The sequence below is a fragment of the Prinia subflava genome, chromosome 3 (genome assembly GCF_021018805.1).
Source record: "Prinia subflava isolate CZ2003 ecotype Zambia chromosome 3, Cam_Psub_1.2, whole genome shotgun sequence".
Classification (NCBI taxonomy): Eukaryota; Metazoa; Chordata; class Aves; order Passeriformes; family Cisticolidae; genus Prinia; species Prinia subflava.
This window is the reverse complement of record NC_086249.1, coordinates 17,117,397-17,135,526: the sequence shown is the minus strand read 5'-3', so window position 1 is coordinate 17,135,526 and position 18,130 is coordinate 17,117,397. Positions and strand designations below refer to the sequence as shown.

General features: G+C 43.9%; 1 protein-coding gene across 3 annotated transcripts in view; it reads right to left on the bottom strand.

Annotated features, from left to right (window-relative positions):
• The window catches only part of NHLH2 (nescient helix-loop-helix 2), a 50,968-nt gene that overhangs the window by 13,444 nt on the left and 19,394 nt on the right, over positions 1-18,130 (bottom strand). For 2 of the 3 annotated variants that reach the window (XR_010079950.1, XM_063394082.1), the window contains exons 2-3: positions 13,232-13,411; positions 9,630-9,688 (exon numbers count right to left, since the gene is read on the bottom strand). The gene's annotated coding sequence lies outside the window, so the exon portion shown is untranslated. The remainder of the gene's footprint in view (positions 1-9,629; positions 9,689-13,231; positions 13,412-18,130) is intronic. The other variant, XM_063394083.1, reaches the window with a different exon arrangement.

Sequence of the window (18,130 nt, the reverse complement as noted above, 5' to 3'; positions counted from 1 at the left end):
TAGTAGGATGCTGTAAAGCACTTGAAGACCCATATGGCTTAGCAAGTGTATGAATTTCTAGGAGGTGAAGAGTGCCTGATGTTGAAGGCTGTGGGATGGAAGATGTTTCCATTTCTGCGTATTGTAGTTAAATGTTCAGCTCTGTGTAGCTCCACTTCAGCAGTCTTTCTTATCCCTGTCAGGACTGTGCCTGTTGCCCAAAGAAACTCTCACTGAATGACCGGAAAAGGACTTTTTGCAAGGGTATGTAGTGACAGGACAAGGGGGAATGGCTTCAAAACGAAAGAGGCTAAGTTTAGATTAGATATTAGGAGGCAATTCTTTACTCTGAGAGTGGTGAGGCACTGGCACAGGTAGCTCAGAGAAACTGTGGATGCCCCATCCCTGGAAATGTTCGGGGTCAGGTTGGATGGGGCTTTGTGCAACGTGGTCTAGTGGAAAGTGTTCCTTTATCCATGGTGGGGGCATTGGAACTAGGAGGTCTTTAGACTTCTTCCAACCCAAACCATTCTATGATTCTATGAGCCAGTTCAAACCTTTCTTCACTAAGACTCAGATGTCAGGAGTTTTTATGCAGAAGAACAGTCCCCTGCTTACCTCCATGAAGTGGCTTAGTATAGAGCAGTAACTAATGCTGCTCTGCTAAACCAAATAAGCTCACCCTCTCAGGTGATGCTGCTGCTGATGCTGTCATTCTCTGATCCCAGTGTTTGGAGAACATTCCCAAGGGAATTATTCCACAGATTGGTGGTAGCTATAGTCTCCATAGGGTCATTTACAAATCATGGCATCTCTGAGTCCTTGGTTCCAGAAAAAAATTAAACCTCTGAGCTGGTTTTAGACTGTAAACACTCTTGCTTGCTATTGACCATACTTTGTGTGTATTCAGGGCCCAGTTTTAAAGAAATGAAGTTAAATGTTAGGCTGTCTTGGAGTCGTTTTCTGGTTTTCTCAGGTGAAGTCTCTCCACTGCTCACTTTCTCCAGAGTCTCTTAGAATGATGACTTGATTGTGAGTTTTCCCCCTCTGTGAGGTGGGTATGAACTTCCTGACAATGCTGCTCTGCAGTATTGAGCAGAAGCTAATGCAGTTTGATTCACCACTCACTTAGGGCTGACAGAACTGGCCAGTCTTTTTGGCAGTTTAGGCTACTTTCATATCCAGCTGTCTGCCTCCTCTACCAGCCACAAGTTATTGCTCTTGTGACAGAAAGTCTCAGCAGATCCAGTTCATCATCTGGTGTCTCAGTGCTTTTAAGCTAATGCACCAAACTTCGCCATGGCAGAGCCACAGGAGGATGCACATTCCCATCTGCCAATTCTGCAAAGGGAGTAATGGGAGGAGGGTCGCCAGGAAGTTCTTAAACTGCTGCTATGGGGCTCATCACAGCTCATCTGTCAGAGCAGTAGAGTGAATCAAGTTACTGGTAATTGAGATCAGTATCACTGATCTGTGCCTGAGCAGACTGCAGCTTGCAGGGTATGGAGGGTCCAGCCCGGCCCTGGATCCTTACAGCCTTAGGTCCTAAAAGGAAAAGTCTCTGCTTTTTTGATGGATTCAAGATTTCATGACTATATCCATATTTTATATGCTATAGCTGGAAAATGAGTACGCTTTTCATTCAGAGCTTGTCATCTCAAGGAAAATTACAGGATGGGTCACAGAAGGACACAAATTATGGACTGCAGCTAATAAATGGCCATTTACTAGGGCTGCAAAGACTCAGGAGATGGAGGGTCTTCCAAGGCTGCGGTTTCACAAACAAAATTAACATTTTGCTGCATGGAGCTTGACAAGTATATTCAGGCTCTTTCTGCAAATACCTTAAGAGAAAAGAGATCTCCCTTTTTGTGAAATGGGGAGCATGGGCAGGTAGCTGGGGACGAGAGAAAGATTAAAGGCTACAGGTTGAGTCAAGCAAAGCTTGGTTTTGTCCCTGTTCAGAAAATTTGGAGGGAGACTACTTTAGGGATGTAGCCTGGCTCTGGAAACTTGCCTTCCCAAAAAGCTCAGCCTGGCTTATGGTCCATTTGCAGGAAAACAGGAGGTGGGTCTGCACCCACTGCAAGCATCATGCAGGGGCACCAATGTGGCAGCTGGCTCCAGTCCCTCATATGGCTGCTCAGGCATTTCCCTGTGGCATATCCCTGTAAAACCCAAAGGCATCCTAGAGCCTCAGCAGAGACTGAGACTTTGCCATGGTGCAGAAATGGTGCTGGGCTCCCCCTCACCAGCTGGACTGCTCTTCCAGCAGCCAGGAAAAGCAATCATTGGCAAAAGTAATGAGATGGAGTCAGGCACACTCTGTAAATACTGTTTGGGCTGCATTCATAATCCCACACCATGAGCTACGTTTCCATGAGAGAGGCAGTCTGGCCCCCTTGGATAATTTTAATCATTTCTGACATGAAGACTTCTTCTCCTATTTCATGACTTATTTCCCCAGTATCATTTAAATGTATTAAAACACTGTTAGCGTAGAAAGTAGGCATCATGTTAGCATAATATCTAATCAGAACTAGTCTGCCTGTCCCCACAGGGTTTATTTATTTATTTATTTAGCGTCTGTTTGTGCTGTTTTCTTGTTAGATTGGAAAGCCCTTCCTTGACATACTCATTTGTTCTGCTGTGTAATAGAATAGGATCCTTCAGAGCTGCTGACATCTGCTTTATTTTTGAGATCTGCAACTCTCAGCCCACAAAGCAACAATGATAATAATAATAGTGATAATAATAATCATAGTGCAAGGAAGCCTGAGAAGTGAAGTTAAGCATGAAGAGAAGAAGACAAAAAATGGATAAGGACAAAAATGGGCTGGCAAAGAATGTTTTGATCACTGGGAGTGTATTTTTACCGGCCCTGATTCTCCACTCATTTACTCATGCTTTATGATTGCACTGCCCTGTGGACTGCAATTAATTTCTTTGTGACTTGCAATATTGCAAGGGAGAGGGGATCAGGCACTGTGGTGTGTGTGATCAGGACACTTGTTCTCGGGTATATTCAGCTCTGGTCTCACTCAAGTACATCGCTTTGATTTCTCAATGGCATTGCAGTATTGATTTTGAAGGGAATTAGTTTCTTCAGAGCTCCTGAAAATCTGGCCACTGTGATTTCTCAGGGACTTATTCAGCCTCCTCCCCCACAACTTTATCCTCACATGTCACAGCTGAAATAATTGGCATTGCACTATATCAAACTGGCAGGATGCAGTCCTGAAGGCTGGGGGAATCAAATCCAGAGCAAGCCCTGACAAAAGGCTTGAGGAAGAGAGTTGCTGGGCTAAGCACTGTCTGAAATAGGCCTGGTAGCCATGACTGTCCACGCCAGGTCATCTTGTCTGAATCCTGCTCTGTATAGGGCTTTGTGCTAAGGAGAGGAGACTGTACTGCAAGGAGGTAAATGTTAAGAAAATGTATGAAAAGGAAGTAAAGAAGAAAGGAGTAGGAAAAGAAGAAGGAGAAATTACTAAAAAGAAAAAGGAAAGAAAGTGTTTCTAGCAGTAAGATCATGTCATGTAGAGTTTTGAGCGTCCTTGAGGGTGGTGAACTTATTTGTGTTAATCTAAGTGGTTGCCACACCATCTGGTAATGTAAATTATTCACATTTAGGAATTCTGCATGATCTTTGACTAGAGACGGAACTTAGGACTTGTGGTATTGAAAAGTTAGGTTCTGATGACAGGTTTCATGTCTGATCTCAATAGTTGTGGCCAGTCAATAGGCAAACAAACCTAGAAGGGCCTGAAATTGATGAATTTACCTCATCCTGAGCAGCTGAGAGCGAGTGCTCTCTTCCTCTTCAGCCTAAGGCCTTCTGTAGTAAAAACAGGGTGGCTGAGCAAGTAGAGAGACCTAAAGAAGTCTAAATAGCTTCATTAGCAAAGGTACAAAGCCACCCAGACCCAGAAGCAGAACTCAGGCTCCAGCATTTGTTGCTCTCCCCCTTCTGAAGGACAGTCTGGGCTCAAGACCCTCACTCATAATGATTTTACCATGTCCCACTTCTTCTGGCCCAGAGCTTGGGTGTCCTCAGAGCCCCCAGTGCACACTATTACTAGAACTGGTGTCATTTTTTTTACACCAGACATAGGTGAGACATCTTACAAATATTGGTAGGGTCATCCTTCTGCCGAGTTCCTTATGTATATGATGTGCAGGCATAGGGTAATACAAAATAGGAAACAGGCCTATGAAACTAGAGATGGAAAAGATTTATGAGGTCCTGTCTGCTCCCTTTTTCTCCTGTCATATGCTTATAAAAGATCTTACATCTATTACTGTTTTACCTGGTTTTAAATACTCTAGCCACAGGATTTCTGTGTCACATGGAAGGCGTTTCCATCTACCAGCAGCTCTCATATGCTCAAGAGGTGCTTCAGCAGACCTTCTCCAGCACCTCACTCCATGTCCAATCCACAGAGGGATATACATGTTCTACAGCTTGTCTGATTTGCCACTATTTGAGATACATCAACATGTGGCATCCCTCAGACACTTAAAAGCATTTTAGTACCATTCCATTCCATTCCATTCCATTCCATTCCATTCCATTCCATTCCATTCCATTCCATTCCATTCCATTCCATTCCACCATTTTCTTTCAGGAAGCACTAGCAGGAGTGGTTTTCCCAGGGAGCTAATGGATTCTTACACTTCTCATGAGTGACACTGTGCCATGAAGCTGTATGGGCTGGCAGAGTCCTTCACTGGCACAGGACTGTGCTCACCGCTCTCTCACACTTCATGATTCAGGCCTGTGGGAGTGGCCGCAGACTCGCTGGCAAGCTCTGTCTTTATAGGTCCAGATCACATTTTCCTTCTGCTATGTCCTGTCCTGTGTCCTTGTTTTGCTCCTTAATGCAGTCCCGCAATACTTTCCTTGCTCTTATGAATAATGGCTGTCTTTGCTCTCTGCTGGTTGCTGCCAAGACCCACTCTTCCCTCAAAATAAAACTGCTCTACCCAAATTTGGGGTTATTTCCTCTGTTCTTCAGTTTCTCCTTGTAGTTTGCTCTTTGCCTTGGCAATCAGGCATTTACAATTAGTTCACTAGGCAAAAAAAAAAAAAAAAAAAAAAAACACATTTTGGATATATTTAAATTGTATCTGTGCTTGTACCCCTTAGTGAGCCAATGTTTTGGAGTTTGAGAGCCAGAGGATGAAGTAATAATACTTCTCTTGCCTTGTTGGTTAAATAAGACTTAGAAAAGCTCTGAGAAATTTGAATATGCCAGTGGTTCTTGGCATAGGAGAGGCTGGAGTGGGCCACTCAAGGTAGGTGGGCTAAGTGGGCTTTCTGCAGACAGAAAATGAGCTGCAAGTTGAGGATGCAAATTTATGGGAGAACATTGAGTTCAGCTGAAATTAAAAAAAAGAAAAAGAAAGAAAAAAGAAAAAAAGAAAAAAGAAATAAAAGTGGAAGGTATATTACCTCCCCTGAAGGGAAGAGAAGCCTTATGGCTTACAGGCTGGCTGATAGGACTCCTGGAAATGATGGCAGGTGATAACAGGCTGTAGGGTAGTACTTTCTTGTGAGAGAAATCTGCTACCTTTCCCAGTTTAACCAAAGGGAAAATATTGTCTAAAGCACAAGAACAGTGAGCTCTGCTTCATGAGGGCCATCATAGGTGTCATTTCAAGAAGAATCCTCACAAGCACTATTACCTATCTGAGCACAGTGGCTCATATTTTTATACCTGAGTGAATAAAATTAATCTCAGACCTTAACATCTAAATAAAAGTGTCATTTATCTCCTACATTTATCTCCTCCTAGCTAAGACTAGAGAATTTATGGATGTACAGGAGCTCTGAAGATAAGGCCCTATTTGTTTCCCTATTTTGGGGAACTTAAATATGGTCACCCAAACCAAGATGTTCTGTGCTCTGTTCCCATGGATATGATCACATAATCCACAGCAATTTAGGCAAAATAGAGAAATCAACTACTCAGACTTTCTCTCAGACACCTAACATGCCAGTTTTCTTGTACTCCTGTGTCACCTCATTATGGGATATTGATTTCCATTACCATGTATTTCAGAAATTTCCCTGGGTAATGCTCTGGTGATTTGCTCCAAACAGGACACCTCAGTAATCTTTTGGCAGGCAGGAGAAACTGTCAAGCAAAACCTTGTCAACCCAACAGAACAAATTCAGCCCACTGCCCAGTTCCTGTTCCTCTTGCAGTATCTCTCAGATGGAATTGAGCCGGTTTTCGTATTTGTTCACTAATCAAGTGAGATTCAGGATCATTTGCTTAAAAATGCCATGTCACATGTTGCCACCTCTCTCTGATAGCCCACTGAGAAAACACAGCAGTAATAATGTTGCCCTACAGTCCTGAGGATAACAAATACCCAGTTCTGCTGGGAGATAGATGCATTGGTAATTAGCAAATGTTTGAACATGCTGAACCCTGCCAACTTATACCCAACCTGATGCTACCCTTCCCATTTACATTTTACATCTATCCTTGCTGCTGGTGAGGAGCCCTTAAGCATCTCTTACTGTATGATCAATGTCAGTAGAGCTGTGGTACTTCTCTTAAGCTACATCAGTTGACACAATACGGGAAAGGTAGTGAAGAGCTAGGAAGTTTGATATGAGCTCCTGGTGGACTCATAACAGAACCAGAACCATCAATTCTGTCATAGGTTTTGGACTTGTTATCCTAGAAAAAAAAATGTCATAGGAGCTGGCTGTGAGTACCAAACTTGTTTAAACACCAAACACTATTCAAACTCTTGCAGGAGAACAGGAGGACTGAAAAGTAGACAGAGACGCTGATATTTAGGGGAGTTGTCATTCTGGTCATATAAGGTCATAGAACATTTTGCTTTTAATTGAGTAAATAGAACAAATTTTATCTGAAACAATACTTGCCTTTAGACAGGACGCTGCTTTAACAGTCCTGGAACTCAGCTCTTTCTGAGTTCCCATTCATTTCAACAATCCCACACATGATAGCTGGACTCTGAGCCTTCTTAGGGCAATTTTGTCCCTCAGCTAGTGACACTAATCCAGTGTCACTGCCTTACACTCAGTGAGATGCAGGATACTCCTGCTGAATGATTAAGGTTCAGAGGAATAACCAGTGTAGTCAGAGGGACTACATTAGACCTCATCAGACTGCCATGAGATGACTTCTTATGTTTTCTTTTCAGTTTCTTCATTGCAAATCAGAGTAAGTTTATCATTGCAGAAATATTCCATGTGACTTTTACAGAGGTGGCTCAGAATAGAAGATGACTTTCTGCCTTCATCTTCCTTGTAGAAAAAAATACTTTCAGAGCTGTAGTTTACCATCTCCAGCATCTTCCTGGCTTTCTGATTTGCTTCCTTTCCATGTTTCCTTGAGGATAGGTAAATAAACCTTTCTTTTAAAAGGCTTTATTCAGAGAAGAAACCAGGAAATCTGACATTTCTGAAAATAAGGATTTGGGCTGTAGGCCATCTTCAGGATTTGCAGAACTATTCTCTGATTTTGATAATCCTCATGGTTATTTTTCTTCACTGAAGTTTGGATTGTTGTGTCAACTAGAACAACTGGGCCAATCTCTGAAGTAATATTAGATATCAGTGTCAATATCCTGTTTCGAATGTTTCAAAAAACTCCAGGAAACAGAGATCATGCACATGACTAATCTTTATGGAGCATGAATACAGATCCTGTCCTATCTACCCACGCCTTAAAGTAGAGGCAGATGAACACCTTCTTGAGATCTGGTCTCAAAGAAGCCCCACTTCAGACAATCATCAGTCCCTGCCCTCTCCTGCCTCCCCCAACATCAGACAGGTACCTTATTTAGGAATGGATGGTTGTAATTTTGCTCTTTAAACCAGATACAGTTAACTCCAGGTGCAGGCAGTTACCAAACTTTCAAGTTGTCCACTGTTCTTGAGAGCAATTTTCAAGGTCAGCTGAGTTGCCATGTTTTGAACATGAGCCATTGTCCTCACTTGACAATGTCCTCACAATGAAGGTGTATCATCCTCACCATTCTTGACAAGCATCCTGGGAAGGGATCCCTAGGGATCAACTCCCATTTGCTGAGATGTGATTTCATGTGTGTCTGTAAAAGAACAATGGAAGGGACAAAGATGAGCTATTTAACAAGTGTCTTGGTGCCACTGACATGCCTGGAGTGGGATTTGTCTCCGTTAACTTCTTATGTCCCCACTTCATCTGAGATAGTTCCTCCTGGCTCCCTTTACACTCACTGGAGAAAAGAAGACGATGATGATGTGATTTATCTTGCCTATTCTAGATGTTTGTGGTAGAGGGAGGTGAAATACTCACCAGAAGGACCTATTCCTCCCCACTATGAATAATTCAGACTGATAACTGGAGATGGGGATGCTCAGCACTGATCACATAAATACCAACCCCAGCTTCCGGAAGAGGCCCACGCAAATCACATACATAGGTCTGGCCTTCTCCTGAGCTGAGATTCTGCACCTTGCTTTTCTATGCTGGGCCTATTCATTTTCAAATCAGTTCATATTGAAAAGGAATTTCCATTTCTTCTACAACTGACAGCAGCAGAAAAAATGGACACCCTTGCTTGTAAGATTTCAGAGAGGCTCTAATCTGTCTCATTTTGATATCGGTATCTCCCTACCAAAGTCAGGATATGAACACCAGTTTTTTTCCTGAGACGTTGGGATCTTAGTCCAATCATTTGTCCTACAATTTCAAGACTCCTTTGTGATTTCTTTGGTTGTTTGGCATTTCCACAGGGGCCTTCAGCAGATGGAGAGACCCTGTTTTTGTAAGTGTTTTACAGACATAGGAGTTCCTGCTGTGAAGGATTTCAGCAGTTTTGCGTCTGCCAGTCACCTCCAGGCTAGTGAGAATGTCCAGACAATGCACAGGTCCTCAGAGATAAGCTGCAGGTGAGACAGCTCCTCCAGCTCCATCTCTCACATCCCCATAGGATGTCTGGAGGATAGCTGCAATACTCTTGATGGCATGGAGCTGGTGCTGGAGTTCTCAGATTGTACCCATTCTGGCCTGGGGCAGGGTGAGAAGCTCTGATCTCTGTTTAGAGCCCTTCTCACATCCTTCAGAGAGACCTCGTTTGGCCTGACCGATTGTGAGGAGGGGTCAGCTGTTGCAGGGGCAGAGGTGTGCAAAGGCGCATTTACCGCACTTCCGTGGGCTTTCCCTCGGGTTTGACTTGGTAATTTTATACTTCTTTTCCCTGATCTCTCTCAGGCTCAATCTCCACCCTCGGAACAAGACAGACTTGCAGGCAGTGTAAATGGTCGCTGCTCCACCCAAGGCAGTCCCCCAGAAATCACAGCAGCTGCGGACCCTCTTCTCACCTCTCCCCCTTGCCTTTCTTTCTCCCAATCTCTTCTTTGTCTCCCTCCTCCCCACTTTTTCTGTCTTTGTTTTTTTTTTACGCTGTTCCCTCATGATCTCCCTCCGCCTGTGTCTCTCAGTCCCTCTCCTCGGCTCTCTCTCTGGAGACAGGTCTAGTGGCCTGGTTGCCATCTGCTGCCTGGGCTGTTTTTTGTGTGAGTGCGTACGCGTATGCGCGCGCGCGGGCGCACGTGGGGCTTTTTTTATGAGGTTGAGATCAGATGGCATCTAATCGATCGTCATGGTCTCCATGGTTACCTGGGTGACAGAGTAGTTGGGAGAGACACATACTCCAGCCTGGGGCTGTCAGACCATTCCTGAGAGAAATAATGGAAAAAAAAAAAAAAAAAAAAAAAAGAGAAAGAAAGAGGGAAAAAAAAAAAAAAAGGAAAAAGAAAGAATAAAAATCAAAGCTCTTCCATCACATTTTACGCATTTACATCTTCCTCAGATCCAGGAAAATGTAGCCTGCTCTTCTGTTTTACATTGTCACCCTTTGACTTGGCTCGAGGAGGAACAAAGCAGACTTGTTTTTCTTTCTGCATGGCACAGGCACAAAAGTGAGCCACATCTTTGGGAGAAGCTTCCCTTTCCCCTTCTGCTTCTCTGAAAGGTTTGATTTTTTTACTTGTTTTAATCCCTCCCGGTCACTGTTGTAACCGTAACGATTATTTTTATTCTTCTAAATTGGTTAGTCTCTTGAATTGACTAAAGGCAATGTCCCAGGTATTCTCTGGGAAAAGAATTACAGTTTATTAGCATGAGCAGTATCTCTTTCCCCCTGGCCTCAGCCCCTAACACTAGACCACCTTCAGCTCTTGTTGTAAGAGATCAATCAATCTGTATATAATTCTGTGTTTGGAAGCAAGTGGAGTGTGATCCTAAGGATGAATTATGGAACTAGGTGAGTTTGTTGTCTTTAGAAGCAGATTGAGTTGGGCATGGCAACGTCTCTGACCATGGCAATTAGTGTGTCAGGAGCACGGGAACTAAAACCACACAGTGCAGAATGTGAACCTGCATGAGTCAGGGGAGGAGAAGGATACTGCTGCATTTCAAACAATCTCATTGTGGCAGACATCCCTCAAAATCCAAGAATTTCACAAAGTTTGCCTACAGTGCACCACCCAGGCACACCCTGTCTGGTTCCCTGAAAGCTATGTTCTGCCTGGTGCAACAAATTTGTGTTTGATTTGACCTCAGCATGGCCCCAAAAGGCAATCAGGTTACATCTTCTGTTGTCTGGCTGCAGCCAAGGCATTAGTGCTCATCAAAGCTCACCCATTGCAGTGCTGGGGCAGCTGCTGCCTGGCCGTGTTCCTGCTCATGGTAGCACACAGGGCTTTGGAAATGGCAAGTGTAAACACAGGCAAAGGGAGATAATAGCAGCAATGAGCACGGCTGTGATGGGCTGAGAGGCTGGTGACCCATCAGAGTTCTCCAGAGATCCAGAAGTGCTGACTTAATGCTGCTAACTATGAAATAAATCCGATCAGACCACCCCTGGACAAGCAAAGGTTTGAGAGCTGGATATGCCTTTACTTTTCTATTCAGTTCTGAAATAAACTGACTTTTAGTTGGAGCCTATGGTCTTGCTTTGCTTTTTTGCCTTCCTGGTAGAAGCACAAGGTGCCCAAGTTGGGTCACTCAGTTCAGGCTGCAGATAGGCACTGAGCGTGCTATTAAGGTGTCTAAGGGGTGTCATTACAGGTGACATTCTATCCAGTGTGCATGCACCACCTGCAAAAGGCACAGGTCTTAAACTGTGCTTATGTGTGATCTGCCAAACTCCTTTGTTAAAAAACCCAAATCCATGATCACGCCTGTTTGAATTCTAATTCTGCTCCCTCCCAGCAGCATAACATCCCTGCTTATAACCAGCAGGGTGGGAAATCCTCTGCTCTTCAATATTCCCTAATGTTAAATAACATGGGCCTCCTAGATTTTCATACTGTACAAACACAAACTAATTAAGGTCGTACAAATACATCCCAGGCAGAGAATGAGAATCTGCTCACTTGAGGGAAGACCGCTGGCTTCCACGTCCCAGGGAAAGCTCCCTCACAGTTTACATTGTTCTTTTTGCAAGGGATAATTTATGGTAAAGCCAGTTTCCACTGAAACAGCAGACGTGCACAGAGAGGGGAAAAAATGTAAACACAACAGCATCTTTGTGAATGCAGCAAGATGCTGGTGCCTGCCTCTGCATGCTCCATAATATATTAATACACACTGGCTGGCCAATCCCACTGGAGCATTCAATCATGCCACATTATAATAGAATTTAATGGAGTTGACAGCTAAGACCTAGTTGCTGGAGACATGTGAAAGACCTTTGCAATGAGGATAACAATTAATAAAGGAAAGCACCATAGATTTTTGGAGAACCTCATAAAAAAGTAAAATATCGACATTGATCACGGCATGCAAGAATATTAGACACGTAAATCGAGCTATTGCCTTTATTTATTTATTTGCACATCTTTAATATTATAGGCACAGGTTTCCCCAAGGCCAAAATGCAATTTCTCTCTCCATTTCTCAGCAGGAGCTTTTCATCTCCCTATTCACCAGGTTTTGAATTGCACATTTAATAAGCGATAAAGAATTCCTGTCTCTTTTCCTTGGGCTTTCAGCCTACAGTTTCTCCCTCCCTTCTGTCTTGTGATGCAAACAACAATCCCCTTTACCTGGCAGTAGGTCGGTTAGGGATGTGGGGGAGGTGTAAAAGGGGACCTGGAGCCCACAGGGAGTGTCTGGACTTCAGTGTCTGCTGAGGTATGCCAGGTTGCACTGGGTAAGGCAAAGAGTGCGTGGGATCAACATAAAAAGAGGGAGAAAGAGTCTACAACACTGTAAACCAGCATTTCCCCGTCTGCCTCACCAGATTTTTTGGTAGGAGGAACAGCTTATGTCTTCACTGCCTTCATCCCTGTCTGGGGAGAGACACTCTTCACCCTTCATGGAATATTGTAGTCATTTTAAAGAATCAATCCTCTGGGTAAACTGCACCTAGCTCAATCCTCTCCCTGATGGAGGTGGCAAAAATTTCATCAGCCTGCAGCTGGGAGCATTGCTGGGCTCCCACAGGCTCAAATCTCTGTAGATTTCCTTGGCTGTGCTCAGCTAACACAGGGCTGAATCAGGGCTGGCTCCTCTCCTCAGAAAAGTCCTGAACAGCATTTCTAAGAGTATTTAGGTGTGAATTGGTACCTGGTGGGATATTTAGAAACACACAGCTCCTCACTGCCCAGAGGTGCTGCCCAAGCCCCTGATGCTCACAGTCCCTGCATCAGTAAATGCCTGTGTAGCACTGGAGAGCTGCCCTCACAGAATGACAGCCTTTGTTCCCTCTGGCTTCAACTTTATACCACTGCAAACCCACTCATCTCATTGGGCTTCCTCTTAACCTCCTCTGATGACACTGAGGACAGGATCAGCCCCAAATGAATGCAAGCTGCTGCTAATATAAAGGTCCAGCTTCCTGAAGTTAGACCAGTGATCCTTGTGGGATCCTCGCAACTCACAATTACTTCATATGATTCTGTGAGTCCAGCTGGGCAACCTCAGCTGCCCTGCAGCTTGGGGCATTGAGCTCACATCAAAGCCATTTGGAGAAGTCAGGAAAAAAACTGAAGGATCAAATTCATCCCTGGTTTAGAACTGTGGAGACTGATGGTGTTATAAAAGGGATGGCTTTAGGATCGTGTTTATAAATTAAAAACAACTGAATGGATGCTTGAATGGGCATGGTGCAATTGTAAAAAAAGGGACTAAATAATTAGGTACTTCCATTTTACCAACCAACTGCAGTAGATTAATTTCTCGTCAGGTAAATCAACCTTGTTTTTCTTTCTTACCTATGCACAGATGTACTTCCTCAGGACAGGTGACGTCTTGCTTGGAACAAAAGAGGCCATTTGTCCATATCACAGCAACAGCGACTGCACCGTGTCATCTCACGCTCTCCTCCAGCAAATTGAGTTTGTCAGTGCTCAGCCACGCAGCTGAGTGGAGTGCTGCGTGATGCCTCACCTCTCCTGGGAGAGAGAAGTTGGCATAAGCCATATCGTAATGGGATCCAGAAACAAAGAAGCGTGAATGAAGTGCTAATTGCATTCATAAAGACATTAACAAAGGAATTAAAATGGCAGAAGCTTCCTTTCCCCCTCAAGGTTCATATAAACAGCCAAAAGTATATTAATAATCACTGAGGTTTACAATACTTTGAAGGGATTACACAGAGATAGGGCATCAGGGCTTGGAAAGACCATTTCAGTGGTCTTTTTTATGGGATTCTGTATCAGAAATGAGACACTTCACTGCTTCTGTTTATCCAAATTTGTTCTTTTCTTTCTGTCTTTTCTCTTGTCCTTATGCTCCCTTCAAAGAACAGTAAGACTGCTAATTTTTCCCTGAAACTTTTAATGTGCTTTAAAAATAATGACATCATATTAAAAAACTGTAAATTTTCCTAAAAATTCCCCAAAACAAATGACCTGAGAAGTTTGGCCAATGGCACAATGGAAGTTTCTTGTATAAAATGGCCTGAAACATCCTGCCTGGGTTTTTATCTCATTCAATTCTGCTTACCTTCCATGAAAAAGGGAAAAAAAGTCATGCTTTCTGCTTTTTTCTCAGTCAGTTTCTATATGATTTCATCCTTCCACTACTAAACTCTAGCACTCTGTTCTTATATGCATTGCTACTACTGAGAAAAAATATTTCCTGTAAAAATCCTCTCCAATCAATCGGGTCTTCCCCCTGCCCCCCCCATGAGAATAGTACCATTAGTCTTAAACATGGAAAGAGCTCATTTCACAGAGCCTAAATTCTGAGACTACTTTAAATTGCTTGTATCAGCAAAATGATAGCTCTTGCTTTTTCAACTACTTAGCTGTATTTATCACACCTCTCCAACTCCTGCATTCACCTCCTTTCCACCTGCTGATGTGGGTGTTGTGCTAGTGACAGCTACAGCTAAAGTCAGCTAAACAGTTTGTTCTGTTCACTAATCTTCAGTCACTCATAACTTTCTAAAATGTTTGTTCTGGGGGCTGCAATCTGCCAGTTTCTCATGACCACTCAAAGGCAGATTTTTTTAGGAAAGATGAGTCCAGGCCACTCATCAGTTCTGTAGAATGAGACACTTCTTTCACCTTAGTGCTGAGGCTGAGGTGCCTGCAGAGGCACCGTGCATGGAAAAGAGGACCCTGAACTGACAGAGGGAGGTTGCCAGCCCTGTGTCTCTATGTGTGCTCCATCCCCAGCTGAGACTCAGGACTTGTGATTGCCAGGATTGGTATTTCCAGCTCCAGAGGGCAGAAAGCAGGGAGAAGTAGCAAGCACATCCAGGGAGATGAGATAGGATATGCCACAAACACCTGAAGGAATGAAACTCAGACCTTCATGCATGTGGGAGGTGTGTGTACGCATGGGGACGGGGTCCAGGATGGGGCTTCTGATTGGAGAAGGGGAAAGGCACTAACCAAGGGGGAGGGGTTGTATAACGTGGGACAGGGTAGGCTGAGAGAGCAGAGGGGCACAATCCCTCACGTGCCTTGGAAAGAGGGTCTTCTCCAAGTAATGTTGGGACATGAGCAAGCAAGAGAAGAATTATCCCAAAACATTTTGAAAGAAGAAAGAGAAGAAAATAAGCCCCTTTGTACTGCATGAAGTATAGAGGGAGAGATTATGCACCTGGCTGCTACCCCAGCCCCTTTAAAGGACCTGAACCATTCAAGGAAGTGTTCTTGCTTCAGAAGCATACCTCTTTCCATGGTGTGTACAGTCCTTTACACAAAAGCCAGATTTGGGATCGTTATGACAATGAGGACTATTGGAGCTCAAGCAGAAACAGTGGTGGGGAAGTTGGTATTAAATCCTAATTCTGAGGTGGATTTGAAGCCTGTAGACTCTCCCACAATAACATGACATCTCCCACTCCTCACTTCTCCAGCTTCCCTTCCCTTCTTTACTCCCAGACACAACAAAATCCCTCAGAAATAGATTCATAGCTCATCCTTTCTCCTTTGCCCCTGTCCTGTCCCCAGGTCCTGCCGACTCCTCCGTGGAACCTCCATCTGCGGTCCTGTCCTGGCACTACTGCACTGCATCAAGAGCTCCTGAGGTCACGTGCTAAAAGCATCAGGGAAGGAGTGATAAAGAATTGGTGCTAGGATGAAGAATAAGCAATGCTACTAAATTAAATGCAAAAACTGAAATTAAAGCAATTTTCCATGTTACAGGAAAACTGGTTACCAGTTAGCAGCAGCAGGAATTTTCAGGAGGTGCTGGGAGTCAGGATGGGGCTCAGGTATTCTTCTTGTCTCAGTATCCCCAGGTCAGGAAGGAAACATACCCCTGGCTGTGACTTCAGTGCAGGTGAATGGAGTGCAAGAGCAGCCTCAGCCCAAGTCTTGTTTCTGAATAAATGAAAAGTATGTCTTCCACTTTTTCAGCTGGGAGGTAGAAACTTATCTCAGGAGTGATGGCAGGTGCTGCTGCGCTATCTCCATTTTCTAGCTCTGCAACCTCAGGAATCTCTTTAATACAAATCACCCGCCAAGCTCCATTCACTCACCCTGAAGATCAACCAGTGGATTTGGATTCATTTTTAAGGCTGTCTTTAATTTTTTTGAGGTGTCTTGCTGGTGGATTTTTGGTCTCACCTGTGACTCAAGAAGAGGTTTGCAAATCTCATTCTCACATTTTCAGTCATTTAAAGGGGCACATCACACCAAGAATTTAGGTTCTGCTTTCAATAGATGACACAGGAGGATAAAGGTATATGAAAAGAAAACAAGGAGGTACAGAAATGGTTTGACAGATTTGTTGGAGATGAAAACAATCTTTATTTGATTTCTGCATTCCCCAGAGCAGTGAGGGAAACCCATATGCAATTGCATTGAACTAAAGTATGCAAATCAGAGAGCGAATTTGACAAGAAGCTCCACCAAACCCACCCAAGAAGCTCAGTGAAGTGCAAACTGTAAAGCTAACAGAGGAAAGAGTGGTGTAGCTCAGGGGCAGGAATTCAGTTACCATGTTCTAAGGCAATGGTAACAGAAACAGAGATAGGAAAATACACAGAAGGTACAACCCAGTGTGATCTTACTTGGGGATTATGCTCCACAATGCTGACAGCTATTGAGAGATGTCAGAGACAGACAGTAATTTTTTAGTCACTCATGCAATTTTTTAGTCAATTCTCAGAAGGAAATATGCACACATGGACATGCTACTGTCCAAGCGCCTTTTGGTGTCTAGTTTGCTAAAATGCTTTCAATTAGGGTTTGGAAACGGTTTCCTCAGTCAGCCTATGTGACACTTGCCAAAGACAAAATTAGTTTCAGTCATTGATGTTTTCCTTCCAAAAAACCAAAGCATCACTCTTCCTTTCTCTGTTTCCCTTTTATTGTGGGAGACTATTTCTCAGGTAGGTGTTCAGCGGACTTTTAATGCCATGGAAACTTCATCTGCAAATTCGTTAGAAACTCTTTAGTAAAGCAGCCTAGTAAAACAGATGATTAATATTGGTAAGCTCCTCATTTGCATATTAATTAGTCTCTGTACTCAACTAATTAAAACAAGTCTGCCTGTTTGTAGACTTTCTGAATTCCAGGTTGTTGCTATTGCTCCCATGTAAGTGCATTTAGTGCTGCTAAGGCAGGCCATTGATATTACAAACAAGGCACCCCAAGCAGCAGTACCAATATTTTAAGGTATTTAAGTCTATAAGGGAAGTACTTTCAGTGTTTTCTTAAAAAAAACCCCAAAACAAGACTGATGCTTGAAATGGCAGGGTGTAATGACTAAGCAGTGCTTCTACTTTCCTGTGATGCTTTTGCAGAGCAGGACGGTTCCATAAACCAGACAAATCCAAGGCCAGAGGGAGAATAGCACTGCAGGGCACAAAGCCCAGGCTGAGCTGCCCTTAAGCTTTGCGGTACTCACTTTTCTCCAGAGATGGAGCCTAAAATTAAGCTCATGCTGATGACTCAAGACATGAAAATGCAAGTTCAATTCTGACCTGTGTTGCTCTGGCAGAATTCGGTTCAGTCTTCCAAGGCCAGGGATAGAACTGGGACTTGGAGTCCTTGCATGTCAGCTGGATTTGCCCTTGCATGCCTAGTTCATGGCTCCATGTGCTCTGCAGAGATGCTGTGGCAGCCAGGCACTGGCTGAACTTTTATAGGTAAAGAGCTGCTTTTTCCCCATTCCACATTTCCCTGTTGGCTGTGTGGATGGAACAACAAAGAAATTCCTCTGTTGATTCCTTGCCTTCAAGCTTTAGCACACAAAATGCAGTCCTCCCATCAGCCACAAGGTCCTCCTCCATCCCAGAGCCAGACAGTGCTGCCCTCTCCAACAGGATCTTGCCTCTTCCTCCCTTTGCCTGCCTTGAGTACACACCATTTCCTCCCCTGCCATCCAGGCCAACAGGCAGCTGCCTTGTGTTTCTCAGCCAACACAGCTGCTTGTGGCCATGACACTCCTCTGTCTTCCTACTACCTCTTCTAACTCCTCCTGCTGTTCTTGCTTCTGGACCTTGGCTCTTTATCTTCTTCACCTTCTTATGTACCTGTTTTTTGTTCCTCCCAGCTGTTTGCATTCCCCACTTTGCTATCTCCACAGTTGTGCTGGAGTCCTGTAGAACTTCAGAGTTAAAACACCCAGGGCTGAGAGGCACTTTCGGATGTATATTTATTGCCATAAAATATTTTGCATGGCAGTGACAAGTAGGTTTTCTCAAACTG